The following is a 24,507-nucleotide window of genomic DNA, read 5'->3' on the forward strand; positions in this document are numbered from 1 at the left end:
GGGAAAGAGGAAGAGAGAAGAAAGAAGGAAAGAAAGAAAGAAAGAAAGAAAGAGAGAGAGAGAGAGAGAGAGAGAGAGAGAAAGAAAGAAAGAAAGAAAGAAAGAAAGAAAGAAAGAAAGAAAGAAAGAAAGAAAGAGGAAGAAAGAGAGAGAGAGAGAGAGAAAGAAAGAAAGAAAGAAAGAAAGAAAGAAAGAAAGAAAGAAAGAAAGAAAGAAAGAAAAGAAAGAGAAAGAAAGAAAGGGAAAGGAAGAAAGAAAAAGAAAGAAAAAGAAACAGAGAAAATGTCCTTCTTGTAAACTATGTTAAATCTTGATAATTGACTGATTTTGCCTCTTCTCACTTTCAAGCTCAGGCCTAGCAAATGTTGGGTGCAATGTGTGCCTTGAGATGGCCTCAGGGTCATGAACTCGGGGGCCGGGAGGAGTGGGGTGGGGGGTTGGGAGGGAAAGCATTTATCTATCACATGCTTTCTTTCTGAGTTTGACAAAACTAAACCCCAGACCAAATGATTGGGAAGTACCCTTTTTCATTCATTTAAAATCTATTAATTTCTTTCCACTATGGCCTTCAGAGTCTTTTCTTAAAGGAAAATTAACTGTTTTCTTCCTGTAAGATATGTATTTGCTGATCTTTACCACTTTCCTTAGAAAATGTTTACCATGGATGATATGACGTGATCTTCCAATTATGCAGCTATCTTGAATGGTCTTATCAAACTTGAAAATGTGTAATACAGATCTCCCATCTCAAAACCACGACCTATAAATCTCTATAGCTTGTCTTCTATTTTTCTTTCTTTCCTAAAAGGCATTTCATCAACTGATCTAGAGAGAGAAAGTATTAAATCTTTTTTAAAAAAAATTTTTATGGCACAATTCTGATAGTATTTTTTTCTTACTAACATAGTATCCATTGGTAAATCGACCATAGATAACTGCCAGTCTCATAAATTGAAGACGCAATGGGCATAAAAGCACTTATGAGCATCTGCTGCAGGGGGGTTTCCTCTGAGCTAAATGGAAGATGTAAGGTTATTTAGCATCCAGCAAAAACAATATAGAATGAGCATGTGTGTATGTGTGTGTGTGTGTGTGTATGTGTGTGTGCCCACCATATACATATGTATCATGAATGATGGATTTCCTTTGCATCTGGTAACTACAGACTTTTTTTTCTTTCCTGAATACAGCAAATGACTGTTTCAAAATGAAAACCACGATGTGTTTGAATGTTGTATTATGCCTGGTCCCTTTTTGAGTGAAAGGCGGCTTTAAAAAGTAAGGTATATCATTGCCAAAAAGGGGCTAAATAGTATTGTCAGCATTTTGAGAAGGAATAGGTCCTTTTGCGCCTTCCTTCTCAAACTCCTTTCTGGACAGCTGTTAGTGACTTAGCGAACTTTTCATATGGATATGTATGTTAATGGCAGGCAATGAACTGGAGTGGAGAGGCCCAAACACAGGCCCAACTCTTCAGTGCACATCAAAAGCCTTTACAAAAGGAGCAGTAAAAGAGGCAGCGATGGCGGAGCCTTCACTTTTGTACCCTGAATTAGTTCTGCAAGCAATGAAACTGATCTTTTCTCCTTGCCAGAAAAGTCTGCTGATTTTTGTGAGTGCTCATTAGCACAAGAGGCATTTGTGAAGATAATTGACTGACGCTGATACTGCTGGCTGTCACAACAGTGCCAGCCAGCAGTGTATGTGCATTTTAATAGTTGTATTTTTTTTTTCTTTCTTAGACTTCATGGTTTCTAAAAGATACTAGTCTTCCAAAGGTTTCCGCTCTTCACTGAAGCAGAAGGTTTTAAAATCTTTCCTTTGAAAGCTGACAGCCAATCTTACTTTCAAAAAATGTCCTATTTCTATATAGTGCCTGGTACGTACATGGCTGCATAATTTAAATGGTAACATCTATTAAATTCATGCCCCTGGACAGAAATTATGCACATATGGACCCACATTATCTTGATATCAGGTGAATATTCAAGTAATAGTATGTACCATTGGGTCCTTGTGATACAAACTATCATCCCAAAAAAATAATAAGTAAGGCAATATTTCTTTTTCATCATAAGCAACTACAATGATTCCGTAAATTTTCAAACTTTCTTTATAGTTTCCCCTTTTTTGCCGACATGTTGACAAAAATTAGAAAATTAAGGACAAAAGAAGAAGTGTTTTTGGAAATCCTAATATAGCAATGTTTTGACATGAGATTATCTTCTACATGATGGTACCACCCAGAATGAACTCTGAAGTATCAAAGCATAAATGTCAGAGGACAATTGAGGCCATGTGCATCCAGTATCAAGGAACTGCGTGGAACTTGATGTGAATGTTCCTTTTCACTGAAGTTTTTGCTGCCAATTCACAACATATCGTAGAAACCTGTGTTGCTTGCTTGACATATGCCTTTCCTCTTTTCTAAAGGAACTTCTAAAACATTTACTTTATTTAATTATACATTTATCAGTTCTTTGTGTAGAAAAACATATCTGGGAATTTGTCATTGCAGCAAAATACAGACTTCTCCATATGTGTCTTGTCCCAAATGAATGGTCTATCATAGCAATATGCTAAATCTTCTGTAATCAATACATTTATTAAGCTGTTTAAGGACTCTGTACATTGAATATTCTCAGAATGCTATTTTTCTAAAGCACTTCAGAAGCCTGCCTTGTTATAACATGTGACAGAGAGAGTATTTTCTTTCAGAGAGAAATAAGTTATTTTCTCAAGTTAAGGATGACAGAGTAAGTCGAGTGAGGGTGAGAGTCACTTGTGTGCCATCATCGCTTTACAATGAAAATGAGTTGTCTCCTTTTACCCTCTGCTACGTCTGCTCCCAGCAGCTCAGCTCGCTGATAAACTAGGATGCTCTGACAGGGCTCCGGGAGAGGCTAAAAAGGTTGGTGGTTTCACTGAACATGCTTTTGAATCTGCTGTTTGATGTGCTTTTTAGAAATAGGTTCTTGATTTCTCAAAATGTAGCTACTGTGTCAACATTATCTAAAAAGCTGGCCATCGGATCCTTGATGTTTCAACTCAGTATGGTTGTATATGTTCACAACACAGACAAATACAAGTTAAAGTATTTTAGAGACAGGATTGAAATTCTTTTGTCATTATTTTTCACCACTTGGCTTTCCTTGCACGATGTTCTGGTGAGAGGGAAACCGTCCAGCCATGCTTCACACGATGAGGGGTGGGATGTTGGAAGGGCTGTGTTTGGAGGCTGGCTCCCCTCCCCTTTTGTGCTGACCATGGAGAAGAGGGTGTTAGAATGACGGGTCAATGTTTTCTTTAAACAACTATCATATAAAATCACATTTGAGAAAAAGTGGCGCAGAGAACAGTAATCCACGTGTGATGAAGAGGATCATGTGTGAAAAGCACTGAATCAAAAAACAGACAGCAAATAGGACAAATAGATAAACAGGAAATAGAAGAAATTGTCCACATTGTTATTACTGTTATTATTGTTATCTTTCCTCCTGCAGAGATACCTGGACTCATGCAGGGAAATATGATGGATCTCTGTCTCTAATGAAGGAGGATGGTGATCAGTTCTCTCTGGAATGTCAAATGTTGGAACAAGAGGTAACAGAATTCCAATAATTTAGAAACGTTTCAAGTCTTTCATCAAATGTTTCCTATGATGTTCCAGGTACTATTCAAGGCACTGGGATAACACAAGTCCCTTTCCTCGTGGGGGTTACATTCAAAGGGGGCATGGAAGTAGAGACAGATATTAATAAGTATGTGTCAGGCAGCAATAAATGGTATTGAGATAAACAAAACAGGGTCAATTGATAAAGTTGGGGTTGCTATTTTACAGAGGTCTAGGAGGGTCTCTCTGAGGAAAAGACACTTGAATAGAGACTGGAAGAAGTGGGGAAGTAAGCCACGGGCATATCTGAGGACAGAACATTCTGGGACGAGTGAGGGAAGTGCAGGTTCAAAGGCCCTAGGGAGCATGCTCGGAGCACTGCAGGAGTTGTAAGGAGGGCATAAAACTTTCCAAGTAATGCGAAATTGAGCTGTCTCCAGCATGATGCAGTACATGTTGGGATGGCCTTATCTTACTTTTTTAAAACGCACATAGCATGTGTGGTCAGGTCAATGGTAGAGGCCATTTGCATACAAATGTATTTTAGACCAATGAGATCCAGTGTCTATAATTAAATGACATATGTTGAGGAAATATGAACAATAATATTTTAATATTGAACAACATAAATTTCACCACCAATTTTCTTAATGAGTTTGTGGCTATTATTTCTGTTAAGTATTTTATTCATTTAATAGAAAAGTGTTGGTTCTAGAATATCTTGATATATCCTTGAAGGGAGAAAAAAAGAGACCGACCAGTTAAAACAAGTCAAATATGGAGAAAATGGCTAACCTGATATTAGAACATATTGGTTACAGAACAAAATGGTAGAGAGTCTCCATGAATGGCCAAATACATGATGTCACTGAACATAATTTTAAGCAGCGAATGTATTCTGGGGAAGATATGAGTTGGACTCACTCATATAATCCAAATCATAATGAAAATACACAAAGAGACCTTACCCTCTAATGCAGAGTTTGGAAACCTACAGTCTAGCGGAGCAGGGCAGCAACATCAAAATGCACATCTCACCTAAAAGCTACAGCCTCTCATAATTCAATGAAGAAGAGAAGACCCAGTGATCCAAGGTCTTCTGATTTTTCCAGAGGAGCCAGAAATCTGGATCAATTTTATGTGAACTCACCCTATTTTGAGCTGTTGGCAACTAATTTTAAAACCCATGTGTAAAACGTACCTATGGGCTGAATTCTGCCTACTACCATATAATTTGCAACTTCTGATTCAAAGAAGACTTAAAGACTAAATTTTTTTCAATAAATAAAATTCTATAATGAAAATAAATACCCCTCAATTTTTCATTTTTAGTGTTATTTTTATAGATAAATATGTTTATGTGGAGTGTTTCTGTCCTAGTTACTTGTAGTACGGTGATTCCATGTTCCGCTTTGTGCTGTGCGCCTGTTTAAACACTTCCATGGTGCTCATAGAGACCATGGTCTAAAAATGTTGATGAAGATTTCAAGTAGAATATGATGAAGGTGATGTTTAGGAGATAAATCGTTAGCATTTACTCAGTCATTTCACAATGTTTCAGTTCAGCAGTTGGAATGTGAAAAATCTTTGTGATCGGTCACTTAATTTTCTAGAACATAGTACACAAACTATATAGTTTTCTACCATCAGTGAGCCAGAAATGAATAAGTCACAGTCCCTGTCCTCAACACATTGATAAGCCACTGATAAGCATGTGTGCACACATGTAGTTGTGTGTGTGTGTGTGTGTGTGTGTGTGTATGTGCATGCGCGCACAAGTGCTCTATCTTGCTACTCATAGGACAGCCAACCTGGGAGCTTGTTAGAAATGCAATATCCCAGGACCCACTCTAGACCCACTGAATCAGAGTCTGCAGCTTAACAAGACCCCCAGGTGATCCGTATGCGCAAGGCAGTTTGGCAAGCCTTGCTGTAGCAAAGTTGTACAAAGAACTAATTATTGGAGAGGGCATTTTAGCAGCGGGGCCTGAAAAAAACTTCAGAAGAGAAAGTTGAGCTTGAGTTAGGAAATGAAAGAGAGTAAAGGCCAGAAAAGAGGAGATGTGCTTCCTCATGAGGATTCGCATGGCACTAAGGGCATTTGATTCACAGGTGACCTCAAGTCCAGTTTTGGCCTTTTATTTCAGCCACCAGGAACTGACCTGAGGGCTTCTCCCTATGATGTCACTGCACTGGGCCAGGCAACAGTGGTTTAGTTTTTCATTCCCAAATAGAGATCTGGTCAGCTGACTTTGTTAGCCTATTGATAACATCATTCAATGTTTTAAAATGGCACTGGGTTAGTGGTATGTGACAGGCTTACAGACACATAATTGTATTCTAGAGCTAAGAAATTTTAAAGTAATGTTAAAACAGCTCTAATTTAAATCATGAACTTTAGGGTGTATTGAAAAGATTATGTATCCCAGTAGATTTCAAACTTATTTCTCTCTCATCATATATATATATTATATGTATTAATATATGCCTTTATATTTGATATATCTATATGTGTAAGATATTGTATTTGATATAATATATATTTATAATATCATACTAAAATATAAGTTCCATCATGACAAGAGCTTTCATCCGTTTTATTCACCTGATTTTAGTGTCCATTGTCCTGTCACACAGGCATTGAATATTTGTTAATCAAATATTTGCTGAATGAATATACCTAATTTTTTTTCACAAAATAACACTTATTCTTACTGTGCATGGAGTACTGTGATATTTTCTATCCTGTTTTATTTCATTAAAAAATGTTGGCTGTGGCCTACTGAAGGTCGCCAACGGCAGTTTGCAAACACTGGTCTGGGCTCTAGAGATGTGTGCCCTGGGTGCTCTGGGGGAGGAACAGGAACCTGCAACTAGTGGAGGTCCGGTTGTGTCTATTGGAGTTCCACGTGAGATTTCACCACCAAGAAAGGATTCTGGTATTAAAAAAGAAGAGGTCTGAAAACTGCCACAGATGCTCCTTGATTTATGGTGGGGTTATGTCCCAATAAACCCGTCATAAGTTGAGAATATTGTAAGTCAAAAATGCATAGAATGCATCTAACTTACCAACACATCTTAGCCTAGCCTACCTGAAAGTACTCGGAAAACTAACATTAGCCTATAGTTGGACAAAATCATCTCACACAAAGCCAATTTTATAATAAAGTGTTGAATATCTCAATTATTGACTCCTGCAATGAAAGTTAAAAACAGAATGGGTATATGGGTACTCAAAGTATGGTTTCTACTGAATGCATATCGCTTTTGCTCCATTGTAAAATCAAACCATCATAAATCAGAGGTCTGTACTCAAAATCAACTACCGAGCTGAAAGGAAGGATAAATATTTAATAAATGCATTGTTTCGTTTCTCACACGAAGCTAGGAAGGTAAAGGGGGTTGACGAATAATGCTTGAGGCCAGGTCAGAAGCAAACCCGTTGGCCTCAAGTGCCTCCACCTCTCCACTGTTTAATGAGCTGAGATTGTGAAAACCCTTGGAAAGCTGTGAAGTGTCACACCAAGGTACAGGAGAGGCATCATCATACCACACTGCCTCTACTTACATATTTGTATTATTTTGAGTCTGTAGTTTGCATTTTGGGTTGATATACTCTTCTTTTAGGGGAAAGAAGAGATGTCTGAATTAGAATTATAGCTGGGGTTTTTTTTTTGTTTGTTTGAGAAAGAGTCTTGCCCCAGGTAGAGTGCAGTGTGGTATCATCATAGCTCACAGCAACCTCAAACTCCTGGGCTTAAGTGATCTTCCTGCCTCAGCCTCCTGAGTAGCTGGGACTATAGGTGCATACCACCACACCTGGATAATTTTTCTATTTTTAGTAGAGACAGGGTCTCACTCTTGCTCAGGCTAGTGTCAAATTCCTGAGCTCAAGCAAGCTCAAGCTCCTCGGCCTCCCGGAATGCTAGGATTACAGGCGTGAGCCACCAAGCCCAGCCTATAGCTGATTTTTGTATCCTGATTATACCTTTAAAATTTTTATTTACTGATATTTATAAATCATCTGTTGAAGTCTGTTAAAATAAGATTATGAACTATCTTTTAATCTTCAGTAACATAAAAAGAAACTATTGAAATACTTGAAAATTATTATCAGAAATGTTGGCCTAGCTAGAAGTTTTGGATCTGAATAAAAATATCAGAAAAGGCTCATACTACTTAGCTTTAGTCATTTTCTCAATAAATCAACCGGCATTCCTCTGTACCACCTGCTTGGGAAGTTGCCATAATTTTTCAGAGAGAAAAACCAGGCTGCTGGTTGAGATTGTCTCCCTTGTTTTTGTCTCTGCCTTACTCTCCCTGGAAATCCCAGTCACAGAAGTAATTTCTGTTAATAAGGGGAGATGTGAAATAACATTTTTAGCAAGAAAGTGATTAATCATGAGTTTTAATTCTTTAAAAAGTTGGCTATCCCGTGGCTTGGACATATCTGGCTAGTTCTTCCGTGGGATCTTCACTCTTCTGCCTAGAACTTGCTCTTTCCAGATCTTCCTGTGGCTTCTTGTTATTTAGGTCTCGCTACAAATGTCACCTCCTTGGAGACGGCTTCCCTGAGCACCTCCCTGAGGTACTCTTTCTCCCTATTACCAGTCCCTAGTGTCTTCTCGGTACTGCTGGTTCAGGCATGGACTCGCATCCTTTTCCCACCAGAGTGGAAGCTGCATGAGGGCAGGCCCTGGCCCATCTTGTTCCCGCCTCTGTCCCCCAGTGCCTGAAATGGGTCTGGCACACAGCAAGTGCTCAGTTAAGTTTTTGGGGTGAATGAACTAGCTCAAGATTTATAGCAGCAGTCCCCAACCTTTTTGGCACCAAGGACTGGTTTCATAGAAGAAAATTTTTCCAGAGTCGGAGGGGGTGGGGCGGAAGCGGACCTCAGGCCGTGATGGGAGCCATAGGGAGTGGCTGTAAATACAGGTCGCTTGATAGCTGCTACTCACCTGCTGTGCCGCCTCCCCACCCCCACCCCCACCCAAGTTTCATGGAAGACAATCTTTCCATGGAGGCAGGGGGAGGTGGCGGTGCTCTGCAGCCTGGTCCCTAATAGGCTGTGAACCACTACCTGTCTGGTCCACAGCCCTGGGGTTGGGGACTACAGGTTTACAGCATATTTGAGGTTCATTTTGAGGTTTCTTGATTGACTGGTTCTGCAGGTCAAATTTGTTAGGTTATTAATAACAACACTCTTCCAACAGTATTAGCTCCTGCGCAAGCCGCCCCACACTTAGAAATGCTTTCTCTTCTGAAAGGCCATTTCTAGATCAGTTGCTTACTGCTCAAAGTGAATTTTCCCATGGAATCACTGTTTCCTAGGTGGTTCTGGGGGAGGCTTGCATAGCCTTGATGCACAGAATGTCCAGAATGACCACTGACCATAATCTTGGGCCCCAGGTCCCCACCTGAGTCCGGGTTGCTGAGTTTAGGTTGTATCTGGACTAAAGAGGATGTGCTGGGGCCTGAACCCTGAGTTTTCCCACAGTGCTTTTCTTTGCCAGGCTTCAAGGATCTCTGAGCTTTGGAAGGGCTAGAGAGGGGACAGCAGGGAATGGGAGGCTCGGTGGAGGCTCTGAGGCTGACGAGGCAGCAGAGGGGACAACTGGCAGCATGAGAGGAGGAAAGCGTGAGAGCAGTCCAGCGGAGGCGTGGGCAGAGTCAGACCTGTGGTTGCTCCCCTGTCGGGGTTGGTAATGGGACAGGAGGCCAGAGGGGGATCCTAGCACACGAAGGGCCTGCTGGTAGCAGATGACTGGAAGGCCAGTATCCAGCAGGCAAGAGAGGGCTCCAAATTATGAATGATCAGGCACTAAGCATCTTCTAGGTACTTTACATCTGCTGCTTCACTTCACCCTCAAAGCAATAGTTTTAGGTAGGTATTTTCTGGCCCATTTTACAGATGAGAAAGCGATCAGAGAAGTTAAGTAATATGCTTAAGACTGCTAAATCCACTCAGAGCTGGATAAATCTGCTCCCTCAGAACCTTGTTGTTCACATGGTGTGGAGGATGCATCTAGAGGCAAAACCAAACAGCAGTAAAACAAAGTTTTATTGATTTGAGGAACCACTTACCTGTGCCATATTCTTTAAATTTTATCATTGTTGTTTCTCAGGTTGATTTTTTAAAAACAATTTTTCTATTTCTTTTTTTGTTTTCTCATTCTCTCACGCATTCGCTTCTTGTGCGTGCATCCAGATTTGAGGAAGGTGGGATAGAACATCCAACAGGTAGGACCGGGGCGGGGAGAGCAGGTGGGCGCTTTTCCTACCTCCCTTCCCCTGCTCCCCCTGCTCCTGGAAGAAGCTGCTGTTTACTCGTGGGTTTGCTTAGGCCTTGTCCTTGATGTAGGTGATAGCCCTGAGGAATTTCCAAGCATAGGCAAAAGGATATTTATGGGCTCATTTCCATTCAATAGATAACTCCACAAAACTTTATGAAGAAACTGTGATGTATACAGTGGTGCCTCAGTCAGCTCAGGCTGTTATAACAAAATATCAGCCTGGGTGGCTTAAACAATAGACATTTATTTCTCACAGTTCTATAAACGGTGAAGTCCAACATCACTCAATGTTCTGCAATTTACTTTTTACTTTTGCTGTATTTATATGTTAAATTTCTTTTCTTGTTGAAAAGAACATCAATCTACTTAGTTCTTTTTATTGGCTATAAAATATTCTAATCTATAGCTGCCATATAATTTGAACATTTCTCTATTGATGAACATTTACATTGTTTCTATTTTTGCAAGTACTAGGGATGATCCAGTGAACATCCATGTACGTGCCTTTATGTAAAAGTATATTTCTATAGGATAGATATTGAAATGAAATTGCTGTGGGTATTTAAAAAGGTTTTCTGGAGACTGATGAACTGCCTTCCACAAAAGATCAGAATAATTTAAGCAGGATTAAATCTGGATGGGAGGAAACAGTAGAAAGTTTGGATATGGACCTTGAGGGATGATTGGGATTTCCATAAGCACAACTGGGGGAAAGAAAGGTGGATGGAGGGAACAGCATGAGGAAAGGAACAGAAGCAGTGAAGCCTATAACACACACTTACAAAGGCGAGTAGGACAGCCTCCTGGAGGATAAGGTGTGTAAGAAAGAGTAGAGAGGGGTGAGGCTGGAAAGCATGTTTAGTTAATGAGTCTAAACATATTCTTCAAACTATTGGGAAAAAATTGTGTTTTGTTGTTGTAGTGGTTGGTTCCATAATTAGATCTACTCTTTGCCTTTAGCCAAGAGCCACGAAGATACCATGGGCACAAGTCACTTCTTCGCTAGCTGGAACCATCATACTGATTTTGAAGTGTTGCTCTTTTGTTCATTTTTATATCTGTTTGTCATCCAAAACAAAAATCAGCATTTTTCTTTTTATTACCTGAAAAGTATAGAACTAATGTACCATTTGGTGTTAGTAAAAGTTAAAACAACTTTATCTTCTTTGTTTTTGCTATATTTTGTTATATTTCAAGCTTCTAAATCATACCGGTTTCTCCTCTCGTGATTTATTTATTTATTTATGGATGCAAAGAAAACTTCTGAAATAATACCTTATTGTTCCCACAATATTTAAGATTAAATGAGTGTACTTTTATATAGTGGAATGAAGTGGAGTGGAGCAAATTCCTCCAATGTAGAAATGTAGAAATCATTTGTTTGTTCTCATAGCTCTTAGATAAGGGAGAAAGGAGGTTTGTGCCTAGAGCTTAGCATCCCCACTCTGCAACCCCTTTGCAAAGATACACTCAGACCCTGCAGTGATTTCTCTGCTATAAAGACTCCCAAGCACCAAATAGTCTTTCTCCAAACATTTCAAAAGATAAGAGAGTCTGGGGACATAGTTGATATCCAAATAGTTGAGATAATTTGGAGAAATCCTAAGGATGAATTTTTTAGTTTATACTTGGCTCAAGTTACATTCTTTTACCTTTGAGAACTTCTATAGATATAAGCAGGGCTGGGTAGAGCTGGAAAACTCTTGCTATAATAACCATGACAGTTAAAAGGAGGACAGGATTAGACTTTTTTGCAATGATTTAACTGAACACTCACCTTCAGACAGCATTATGGTATAGTTATTTGTATAACATAGCAGTTCTCATGTTAGACAGGAAACTTCTTGAGTGCAGGCTGTGTGCAGAATCTCTCTTTGTGGCTCCCAAACAACCTGGCACTGTTAGGTTTCTTCTACATATAGAAGAAATTCAATAAATATTTGTTGAATGGATGATTGAATGAATAAGCTAATGAATGGAATTAAAACTATACTATCATTCTCATCTATTCCATCAATCTATATGCTATCACATTCATTTCCCCTCTGACATAATTTCTTTCTTGGGAAATGGAAGAATTTAAGGAGCATCTAAGAGACAAGTACAGTGCGTAAAGATATGAGCTTTTCCATTGTTGCTGTTGTTGTTTTGGTTTAACAAGCACACTGCTCCTTAATGAGATGAGTGCCAAGGTATTTACCTCTAATGCTTTGGAAAACAATGTACCTGATACTGCACTCACCATTTATGTAAATGTACACATGCAAACTTAGAAAAGTATAACTTCATTAAATTAAATTTATTTCATCACAATCAAATGATTGGGGTAATAAAGGGGCAAAGAAAGATAATCTTGAATTTTAATGGCTCAAACCTGCGACTAGAGCATTATCTAGCTGCTGCTGTTAGAAGGACCAGTAATTGCTGTAGTCTAGACACAGGAACAGATGCAAAGTAGAGCTTTATTATATCAGGCATTTGCCCTACTACGATACAGTCTAATTGCCCAGAAAATACATTTCTACATGAATTATTCTTAATTTGATTCGAAATAGGCCAACTGTTGTATTTTACGGAACTTTATCAAACGACAACATGGAGCACTAAATTTAAAAATAGTTTCTCTTCAATGCTAGCACTTTTGAAAAAGCCAATGAAATCCTCAAAGATTGAAATTATACAAACTTTTCAAGTGAGTAGGATATCTGCTTGGCAATGTCATTAGAATTACGGTCATCGTTATTACTTGCCTGGCTTCTAAGTTTGCAAAGTTACTACTTCTAGTCTTTGCTCTGTCTGAATATGTCTTCTTTAAAACTAGAGAAAATCACATTCCTTTATTGAACTATGAGGTTCATTGAAAGCAGACTTTGTTTTTTTCTAAATAGTGGCTCTCTTTAGAATCATTAAAAGTGGTTGCTAAAGCTAAACCCTTTCCCATTTCAATTCTGAAAGATTTTTTAAAACTTTCCTAAGCAATACATGTGAATGATTTTTTTTGAAGGAAATGTGACCTGTATAACCAGTTCTCTTTCTCTAATTTTTTAAGGTCCATTAGAAGTGAGTAATTCTGTGTGTCTGTAACTTTATGCCAGTATTTTTAAGAATTTCAATTCAATTTTTTTCCCCTGCCGGCAGTGAATTTTAAAAGTCTTAAACATGCCCAAACATCTCAGGGGATTTAAAGAAAATTATAATAGTAACTAGTTTCTCCCCCCTCCCTAAAAAAAAAAAAATAGAGCACACTACTGAAATTATTTAAATTGACTGAGCCTTTTAAGCAAGTAAACACATTTTAACTAGGTTTTTTTCCCAATCCCTCCATTCATGCCAACTATAGAAATTAGCCTTCACTCTTCCTTCACTTACACATGGATACACACACTTGCATGGACACAAGAAAAATTTCTTTTCTCCTGTCAGCATTCCTCCCCAACAATGGTTAGATTAGTGGCATGAAGGCGGCCGCAGAGAAAGGACATTCAGGCCACAAGGCTCCCCACAGGCACAGCTGGTAGGGGTTAATGGCGGCTGAACCTCCCAGCCAGGGCCTTTTCTCTATTGTGTGTTCAACTCCTGGGAAGGAGGGACACTTGTGACAGCCTCCGGGGTGCAGCGGATCAGAGGTATAGCAACTGGGTCACAGAAGGAGTGTTCCAGGGAAAGGCGCATTTAGGACTGCAGGAAAAACGCACTCTGAAATACAAATGGTGGCGTCTCTAACTGTCCACAACCGCTGCGGGAAGATGCAGAGCAATGTTTAGTGACACGGCTGATAGCCTCTTCATTCATGTCGTCATAGCGTATCCTTATAGGAACAATTGAGCAGGGACGTTGGAAAGTGGTTGCAATTTGAGTCAAAACCGGCCAATGTATGTTATTAAAATTTGTGTGCTAATGTCTGGGAGTTCTATTTTCCACATGGCATAAAAAATAGGGCACTCAGGCACAATGGTCAGAGGAGGAAAAGCTGGGGGCCTCTTGATAAATAGCAGGTTGAAATTTAAGTGGAGACTCGTTAATACGTGTACATGTTGCAGATAAAGTAGGTGGGCTTCAGCATGCACCATGGTATGGGGAGAGACATGGAAGTAGATCCAGGCTTCTAATTTATCTTTTGATTTAAAAACCAGACAAAGCAATAACAGCAGTAGCAACACCAAAACCGTTTAAACATCTGATCTCTTTAATAGATCTTTATATTTAACTGGATAAATGGAGCTTCCTAGGCAAAATATATCTTTTACAGAGAGGCCAGAGTTTTCGAAGAAAGAGAGCTCCACTTTGAGGAACACTTATCTGTTAGTGTCATGGAGGTGAGTTTTGTTAAAAGAAATGATCCCATGGATCCCATTTATTGAGGGTCCTCAATAAATATTTGTTAAATAAATAAAGACCCCACAGCCACAAAAATGGGCTCTGCTATTCATTTTTAGTTTAAAAGGTCTACTTGTTTGGAAATCAGAATAAGGCCCAAGGAGGATGCTTTTTATACTGGTGAAGTGAATTTGTTTCTTTTCAAAATAGCTGAACATCTCTACCAAAGGGTATTAAAATAATTCACTTCCAAATTAACATTGGCCTAATTTCTTTTCAATAAACCCAACCTTAAGAGCTGTCTAATTGGAGACCCAGTTTGGGCCACATCAAGGCATTGAATGCTAGAGGCATCCTTATTCTAATGCTTTTGGCTTGGTTTATCTAATTTGAAATTTTAATGTCACTTGACTAAAATTTGCCCTCTGATTGAGTTTGTTTTGACTTATTACTCTGGGAAAAGGAAGCAAGGAGAGAGAGAACAAATTAGGGCCCTTGGATTTTACCTGCAGCATAAACATTTAATACTTCCTCCCGCAAGTCACAATAGTTTTTTGGGAAACAACACAGCCCAATGAGCTCATTAAAGTTGTTCTCTTTAGGTTGTAACAGGGGAGGGGAAGCAAATGAGTCCAAGCCTGGAGTGTTGCTACAATACTTACAGGCCAAAGGAGGAGGCTCTGCTTTGCTGCACCTTGATGTGTCTTCGTGGAAGGGATTGATGTTCTGAGTGCACAAATCTCCCACGGACTTCTAGCCATGAACGGTAGAGGGTGACTGGCTCGTTATCAAGCATCATCATTAATGCCTGGAGCCTGCTAGGGGATAGATACTCATGCACTAATTTGATGTCGTCAGAGTTCAGTTGACAGATGGGAGTAACACAACTATTGTAATTTGCCAAAATGAGCTTCTATGGGGAGACAATATTATGGGTCAGTGCTATTTACAAAATTCACAGGTATAACATATAAGACATTATTTTATTCACCAATATTCATTTTATTTCTGCCATTTCATTATCGGCTTTGAGGATTATCCCAACGTGTGATTTTTAAAATATACAGCAATGAAAATAGAGAAGCTTTTCAAGTTACCCAGTAAGTCAATGGGAAGACCAGAGTGCATCCCTGAATGCACCCATGCTCCACTGGAAAAAGCTCCTTTTTCTCCAGAAAGCACCTCCTGTTGTTTTCTTTCATCTTTTTTTATTTGGAGGTGAGGGGTGTGGCAAACAAAAGTGATCACAGGATGGTACACTTGTATTTTTACTCTAAACACTGAGGATGCTGAAGGGTTAAAGTGCATTTTCTTTCTTTAGAACTCCAGGCTGTTTGACACTGAACTTGAAAGTTCTTGTGTGTGTGTGTGTGTGTGTGTGTGTGTGTGTGTGTGTGTGTGTGTTTATACTGTTGAATTTCTTTTTAATTTGAGAAAGTAAAAACAAGTCACACCTGGACAGAGACTTTTCATTCCTGCCAAGTTTCAACTCACATTGCATTTTTATGACTTTGTTATTATACATCCCAGAAAATAAAGCTAACACAACCTCCTTGCAGTGGAGCTTGCAGGTGCTGGCGTAATAAGATACATTTGCATTCCCTGCTTTTTTTAATAAAAGAAAAGGTGAGACTAGGGGAGTTTATTGACCTTATTGCTGTGGTATGTGTATTAGGTGTACAAAGATACAAAGAAATATTAAATTAAGAACTCAGAAAGAATTGATTCAAATGACAGCCTCACACATTACAGAGTTTTTTTGCATTTAATAAACTCCTGATCTCCCTGGGAGCAATTGATTTGAAGCAATTGATTCGAATAGTTTGTTGTCACATTTTTTAAAATGCAGGTAATTCCATTTTCAAAAACAAATTTAACAGAAGATGTTGTTTACAAAATCACAATGCTGTTTTTAAACTACTCGCTCCAAGATCGTGTGTTACAACTCACTACACAGGACATGCTAGGGAAAGGGTTAAGCTTTTCTGACTTTCAGATACAATGAAATTATGACAGGAAGAAAATTGTGCCATTTTAGCATGAAAATGCTTGTACAAATACTGTCGTTCCTTCCTTCTTACTTTCTTTATAATGCCTCGGCAATAGCTAAGATGACAGACATTTGACAGGTATCTGTAAGCATACGGCCCAGGCAGCTCATTAAAGTTTTTCTTTCTATGCATCAGCTTTCACAAAGGCAAAAACCCATTAGCATTGACTATTTTGCAGATTAGAAGAATTAAGGGCTTCAAACGTTGGCTTATACCAAGCAATGTCATTTGTGAAGTGATGTTTGCTTTATTATTTCTCTTTCTCTCCCTCTGAAACCAGACTGACATGACTTTAGCTCAACGTAGGGCGTAATGTGCAAACCAAAGGACTGGCTCATCGATGAAAAGAAACACATTCCCTTTTATACATGACTGGAATGGCAAAAAGGGGAGACTTTACATGTACTATTTAGGCTCATTAGAGGACTGATTATGATAGTTCTCTGGTGTAATCTTTAATCGACTTTGACACTAGATTTGCCCCGTTACAAATCCTGTCATGCAAATTAAGTCATTTGTGTTGTTTGATATGGAAAGATCTGCTATGAAATGAAAGATTAGCTCGCAGATGAGGCACAAGAGACCGCTGCCCTTGTGCACTGTGCAACTGATTACAGGGATGAGAGCGTCCATTTCCACACTGCTGTTAACATTTAGGAAAGGAGATTAAATTAACGTGGCTTTAGGTCTTCCTGCATGAGGATATTCAGAATAGATGTTCATGTTTTCATGGATATTATTCTTGGACTATACCAAACAGGTGCTCTAAAGGCAGGGCCTTAATGTCCAGTTATTTTAACCCATTTTCCATCGAGTGGGATTGTGTTGTGTACACTCAGGAATGAAATTCTTTTTCTATACAGGTGATCAGTGTTGATTGACTAATGGGCAGCTGGGCAGAGCAGGTGGGAGCTTCAGTTGCCCCAGAAAACTATAATTTAATTTGGGCCTTCTACTCCCGTCTCACCTTCTATTTTAAATGTTGGATGGCCACACTCTCAGGTTTTGGTCTAATTCATTATTTAAAAAAAAATAGTGATTTGCAAGACTGAAGGAGAGTTTTCCCAAAAATATTCATGGGAAAAACTATTTTATCTGGTAAGTAAAAGGATAACAGTAATATTAATGCTATTTAATGACTTTGGAAACTATAATCTTGTCATTTCTATTAATATAATATAGTTATATATTAAATATAATAAATATAATAGTAATAATAAGTATATAGTAAATATAATAAGTATAATATAGAATATAATTTAGTGTTGCTTTGTTGGACATCTTGGGCCTTGAAAATGCAAGTCATTGTTAGCAGAAGATGAGGACAAAAAGACTAGATTTAATTAAAACTACTTTATCCTACAAGAACATATCAGAATATAGTAGTTTTGGGCATTTTTCCCTTCACAAAACTCTTCTGACTTATAATAAGAAGTTCACTGTTTTTTGTTGTTATACTGTATTTTTAAATTTGTATTATTTTTTATTTTTGTGCTGCTGCTTTTTATTGTTTTCGCTGAATATTTTTGATCCGTGGTTTGGATGCAGAACCCACAGGTACAGAGGGCCCTCTGTACTTAAGGTTAAACCAAATCTTCGGGAGTAGGAAAGTAGCTATATAAAGGAGAAGTTTTTAAAAACCACATTTTAAAATGTTAGTGGTATTTAGTATGTTGCCCCACTGTTTAAAAAAAAAAAAAAAGCCATACATTTAAAATGGATGAAAAGTTCCTAGGCATAATTTTGCTTCACTGAAAAAAAAAAAATGATGACATGATCAAGAGGCTCAAACCAGTTGTCCTTACCTTCAGTTATTTCTTATTTATAATCTATGGCTTGCATCCTATTTCTTTTCACAAAGAGTTTGTTAAAAAAAAAAAAGTGACAAAATATGATTATAGACTTGCCATTAAATGAAAGGTCAAATGCAATCCAGCAGTCAGCTGGCTGGAAAGCCTGTGGGCGCTTTGCAACTCAGGAACTGGATAAATATTCCCTGTAATGCGGGGGCTGTCACAGAAGGTGCTTTTGATTGAATACTAACGTAAATAGTCATTTAAAATCGCTTTTAAATGATCATAACACAAGTTAGAGTGGCCTCCAGCAGGCTTATCCATGTGTCTTCTTTTGGAACATTTTTAATAGGCATGCTTTGTCTTTCCAATGAGTCACACACCTCTGTTTTGATTAACTTTGATCAAATTTGAGGATTTCATTTCCCTTGTAGCTAGGTAGAGAATTAGCCATTTAGATATCACTAAAAGGAATTTTAATGAATGAAATAACATGGAGATTTTCCTTGGCGATCCCCAGGGGAAAATTAATCTATAATAGAGTTTAACTAAAGATTTGAGAAAGTTTTCACAATTTCCCATGCTGACCGCACCAAAGAATAGGAAAATTTCATTCCGTCTAATATTCATGAAAGACCTAGGTGTATTTTTGTTAATGTGAGAATTGTATGAAATTATGAAAGAATGGGGAGGACCCTAAATATAGATAAAAGAAGAAAAATGAAAATATGAGTTTTGCAATATAAAAGAGGTTGAAAAATCTGCAAGGTAAGAATGGGTAAGAATGGATTAAACACTGTTGCTTTTATTATTAATACTATTACATTGACATTTATGTGACTGAGAGTTCCTGCAGTTTATGTAGTATTTCATTCATAAGACATAATCCTTGCTATTAATGTAGTACTTTAAATTTAATTTGATAGCACAGCAAGCTAAATTGTTGCCATTCCTCAGCCATCCACTTGGCTTGGGGACCTAGACTAGCACATACATTGTTTCAGGCCATGATGGGCCAGTTAAAGTATCAAAGGGCACACTGGTACTTTCAGGCTACTTTCAGTGGTTCACAAACTTAAGCCCAAATTAGAATCACCTAGAGGGCTTGTTAAACCACACATTGTTGGGCCCCAATTTCAGACTCGATCCTTCACTTGTCATAGGTAAGATTTTGCATTTCCTGCAAGTTGGTTGATGCTGATGATATTGGTCTAGGAGCCACACTTGGAGAACCACCAAGATAGAGTATCGGAGAGATTCCTGAGGGGTATGAGATTTTCACGTAGGAAAATCTCCACGTACTAGGAAGAGAAGGGAAATAAATTGCCAACTAACTTCTTTTAAAGTTCTGTCTTTCTCTCTTCCCTTTAATGTAGGCAATATGCGACTTTAATTCTCAGAATCTATTTTTCAATTTTTTGTTGAAATTCAAATATATTTTTTCCATAGAAGCATAATATAATATCTAGGACATAAGTTCTTAATAAATATTTGTTTACTATGTGTAGTTCTCAGGCAAAAGAAAATATTTGTCACATAATGTTTCTAATACACAGGATTGTGTGCTGCTAATGGTTAAGAAGATTTTAGTTTTGACACTTAATCCCCTTCATTCTGTTGCAAAATATATTTTGAGCTCTGATGGGCAGCAGAACCTCTGCAGAGTGAATGAACTCTCTGTGGATGAGGTAAGCAAAGAGAATGGGGTTGGGAGTGGCTTGTGGACAGAAGCAGAAATTCCTGGATATCGGGGATTTCAGTTTCTAATTGGGAGCCCTTCAGCAATATTTTCAAAGCCCTGAGTATATGCAAGGTCCAGGGTTATGGGCTGGTGGGGGAAGGTGGTGTGGAGATAGTGACACGAACTCGCCATCTTCAGGACACTACAATCTTATTTGTTCTCTGTACCTACTTAGATTAAGCAAGAACTAGCTCCAGACAGGGACTGGAGCCACTCGGGTCCCCGCCTGGGTCTGCCACTGAGTACTCGGATAATCTTGGATTGGTCATCAAACCTCTTTGAGCCTGTTTACTCCTCTGGAATGACTATCACATGGTATTTTCATGCTTTAGACCATGATCTGTGCATTGTGCCCATTTCACAGTTCCAATCATTTTTCTAAAACAGGGATAATGAAGCCTGTCCTGTACTTCACAGACCACTTCTGAGGGTCAAAGAGATGTTTAATGGGTAAGAGCTTCGCAAGTTGGGAAAGTGTTATGCAAATGTGAAAAATCATTCTTCACTACACATAAACACGTGTGTAAGAAGGTTCTACCCTCAGATGTTCTTATGAAAGAGAAATAAAAGCATTTGCCTCTATGAGGCTGGAGCTCCAAGACTCCCTTGTCCCTTCTCTTGGTTACTGTGTCCAGACGCTTTTTAAATTGAGTGCCCCTACAACAGGGCAGCCAGAATGCTCTGCTTATGCCTGAGCTTCTGGCTGACTCACAGTGGTGCCCTGGTTGCACAACGGCCAAGCAGAGTGTCCTTCTTGCAGTGTCATCATACAGGCTTGTGTGGACAGCACAGCGGGCACAGCAGCAGGTGGAAGTGGTGGCGGTCTCTTAGCTTCCAGCAGGAGCTAACGAGGTATCATTGTGAAGAGAAAAAACTCAGAGCTAGGCAACCTTCGGCTGGAATACTGTCTTAGTGACATCCATTTATGTGGCTTTGGGGACACAACTCTAAATTCTTTCAGCCTCAGTTTGCTCATTGGTAAGATGGAGTAAAAACAGTACCTTTGAGTTTAGTGAAGGTTAAACAGATTATCGAATGTGGAGCGCTTAGTAATAATTAATGTAGGTGCCGGACATGGAACAAGTGCTTTATAAAAGTTGGCTGCTATTGCTATGACGATGGGTACACTAGAAACTTGTGAGAGCACACTCACTGAGCCTATACGTGTCCTTAAATAATAAGCTTAAATTCAGGAAGTGCCCAGAACCCATTTCTGTACGGAGAGCAGCCCTGTTGGCAATCCAGGAGAGAAACTCCAGCCATGGTGCACCTGCTGTCTTGTCCCTGTTGCTACTTATAGCTTAAGCCTAAATTCCCCTTGTCCCTCCTTTCTCTGGCCTTTATCTCTGAGAAAGTTCATTCTCATGGCTGCCAGTTGATGCCAGCTGTCATCTGGAAGTTCAGCCTGACGGGAGCCCCTACACATGGCTTCTCTACATGGCCTGGGCTTCTCACAGAGTGGCAGCTGGACTTTGAGAGAGCTACAAGGCTTCTGTGACCTGGCTTCAAAGGCCCCAGAATGGCCCTTCTGTTGCAATCTGCCCAGATTCAAGGAGAGAAGTATTAGACCCTACTTCTCCATGGAAGGATTGTCAAACTATATGTGACCATATTTAATTTGCCACAGTGATTGTGAAAAGGGAAAGTGGGCGATACCTTGAAGTACCTTGCTCATTAAATGGAGGGGAAGACATCCATAGAGGGCTTGATCTAAGATCACTAAAAGATTTTAAGCCCAATTATCAGGGAAAAGAGGTGGTCTTATGTCACCTGCTCTTGCTTTAGCCTGGCACCTGCTCCATGTGTTGTGGGTGCTGTGTATTTTCCTCTATCCACATTTATTTTCCCTAAAAGCAAAGACTGGAACTGGATTATTCTCTTTGTATCTCCAGGGCCCAACTCAGATTCTGGCATATAATAGTAATTCAAAATATGTTAGTTGAACAAATGCACAGCTGAGTCATTATCATAAATAGGTAAGTAGAAGGAACAGCTGATTTGAGAGAAAAGATCATCTTTGACATTAGATATATTGAGATTTAAGAGGCCAAGGATATCTGGAAATTGCCGGCCATTTCTGAGAATATGAAACTGGAGTTCAGAAAGGTGCAAGTAGAGACGGGGATTTGCAAATCACCTGTACAGAGCTGATAATTGTCGGGCTGTGTGCCTGCATTCTCCAAGGGGGAGATGTAGAAGAGGAAGACGAGGGTTAGCGACTTAGCCAAAGGTTTTATTGCAGGAATAGGAGGAAGAGTAGTGAGGTATTGAATGTGAATGGCTAATTCCCACCTCCAAAGGTGAGGAGGGCCTCCTGAGCAAGGTCTTAATCCTGTGAGAAGGCAGTATTTGTCACCTTAGAACTTGGGATCTTGTTAATTGATTCCTCTCCACAAACAGTCATACCCTTTGACCCAGGAGTACTGGAAATGTTCTCAAGGAACTCATTCAAACAACCCAAAAGCTATGTGTCAAAGAATTTCCTTGCAGAAGGACCTGCAACAAAGTCAGTTTCCAGAGAAGTCAAGAAAGATAAAGAATGAGGGAAGCCAGGGAATGTAGCACACAGGCAGATAAAAAAGTCAAAACATTTTAACTAATATTTTTATCAAAAATATTTGGGTGTGGAACTTATTTTTTCCTATAATGTTTTATTCAAAACATTGCTAAATGCCATTTTGTTAACACAGAAGGTTAGCTTTGCAAAACATGTCTTTTACCTCACCCATCACTCCTTGTGCAATTCATCCCAGATTTTAAGAGTTCAAGGTAAAAAAGAATTCTAGATCACTGAGTAGGAATCCCTAAACCCTTGCTCCTACTTTTCCACCCTGACCTTGGTGGGTGGGAGGGTCACATAGCTTTGATGGGGCTTAAGTCTTTTTTTTCATTGTTGTTGTTGAGACAGAGTCTCACTCTGTCATCCTGGGTAGAGTGCAGTGGCATCATCACAGCTCACTGCAACCTCAAACACCTGGTCTCAAGCCATCCTCCTGCCTCAGCCTCTGTCGTAGCCAGGACTACAAGTGCACACAGGCACATGCCACCACCACACCCAGCCAATTTTTTCTATTTTTGGTAGAGATGAGGGTCTCATTCTTGCTCAGGCTGGTCTTGAACTCCTGATCTCAGGTGATCCTCCCATCTCAGTCTCCCAGAGTGCTAGGATTACAGGCCTGAGCCTCTGTACCCGGCCAGCTTTAAGTCTTATCTATAAAATGGTGAGAGGTGCTAGGAATTTCTTAAGTCCTTTCCAGCTGCAAAATTTTTTAATTTTATAGTTTTGAAGTCAACAGTTTGGAGTTTTCTGTTTGATTTTTGTGTAATCAGGAGAAGAGAAACTTTCCAAAAATATATTCTTGGTAGAGTTGTCAGTCATGAGAGCAGGATTCAAGTTATTTTCTTTGTGGTGATTGCAAATGAAGTATTCTTGGTAATAATCATTAGGTCTTTTTTCAGCACCAGTTGATTAAAATCACTTTTTGGTCATTCCAGTTACTTCCTCCTCAGATACTGACCACACTGGGGCAGGTCAAGACACTTTCCTCAGACTTGGCTCTGGGTCTTGATGTTCAGTAACCTAAGGCTAATGCTCAGGGAGGACTTTGACTCCAGTGACTCATCATTTCAGACCTCCAAGGAAGGTGACATTGCAATGCCCAGAACAATGCATGATGGCACAAGTCAAATAAAAGAGTAAAGAATAAATTAAAAAATAACAGAACATGACATTTTACCAAAGATTTATTTCTCAGCTATCTAAAAATTTCTGGAACATGTTAGAGTATCTGACCCTTTTAGCATCATCAGAATGTTACAAAAAAGTGATTCTACAAAAAACAGATCAGTGTCTTCAAAACCAACTTTTTACTACCCGAGTACCCTTGGAAGTCTTAGAAGGTTATAATTCTAAGCCACCTTGGCAACAATACACAGATACATATCTGGAAAGGCAAAATGCATGTTTGGAAAATTAACATATCCCAGGGTACTATACTAGCATAGACAAATAGAAGTGGCATGATTAAATTTTCCCTGGACTCTAATATAAAATCTAACAAGAAAAAAATTTGATATATAGTTTTTGTTTCATTTTAGAGTAATTCTAAAATGATGATGATGATGATGGTATGACAAACACATATTACAACAGATTTGGGAGACCTAGCGTAGAGTCCTGGCATATTGTGCCTGGAACATAGCAATGAATATTTATTATTGTATTGGCAAAAAATGATATTCGAAAGAATGAACTCAAGGTAATTTTTTCTACTTGGCATTCAATAAACTACACGTTGACACATTAGGGCAATCTAGATCTTAAAATATATTGATTTTTTTTCTGGAAACATTTGGAAAAGATGTATTCAATTTTTAAAGTTTAATTGAATTAAAATAGCATAATTTACTTGAAATTCAGCTTAACAAATAAAGAATAACCTACATTACTATATTATATATAGAAAGTTTTTAAAAATCTACAAAGAATTGATTAACGAATATCATAAATATTAAATACAAGTAAATCACAAATATAAAATACTATCAGCTAAACATTGAATAATCTTCATTACATACTATGTGTATGCTAAGTTCCCTATTTGCTGACATTATTTCAATTAATTCCTATAATAATCCTTTGAGGTAGGAACTATTACCTCCATTAGAAAATCATTGGAATAAGAAAACTGAGTCTCAC

Source organism: Lemur catta, chromosome 11, assembly GCF_020740605.2.
Source record: "Lemur catta isolate mLemCat1 chromosome 11, mLemCat1.pri, whole genome shotgun sequence".
Taxonomy (NCBI): domain Eukaryota; kingdom Metazoa; phylum Chordata; class Mammalia; order Primates; family Lemuridae; genus Lemur; species Lemur catta.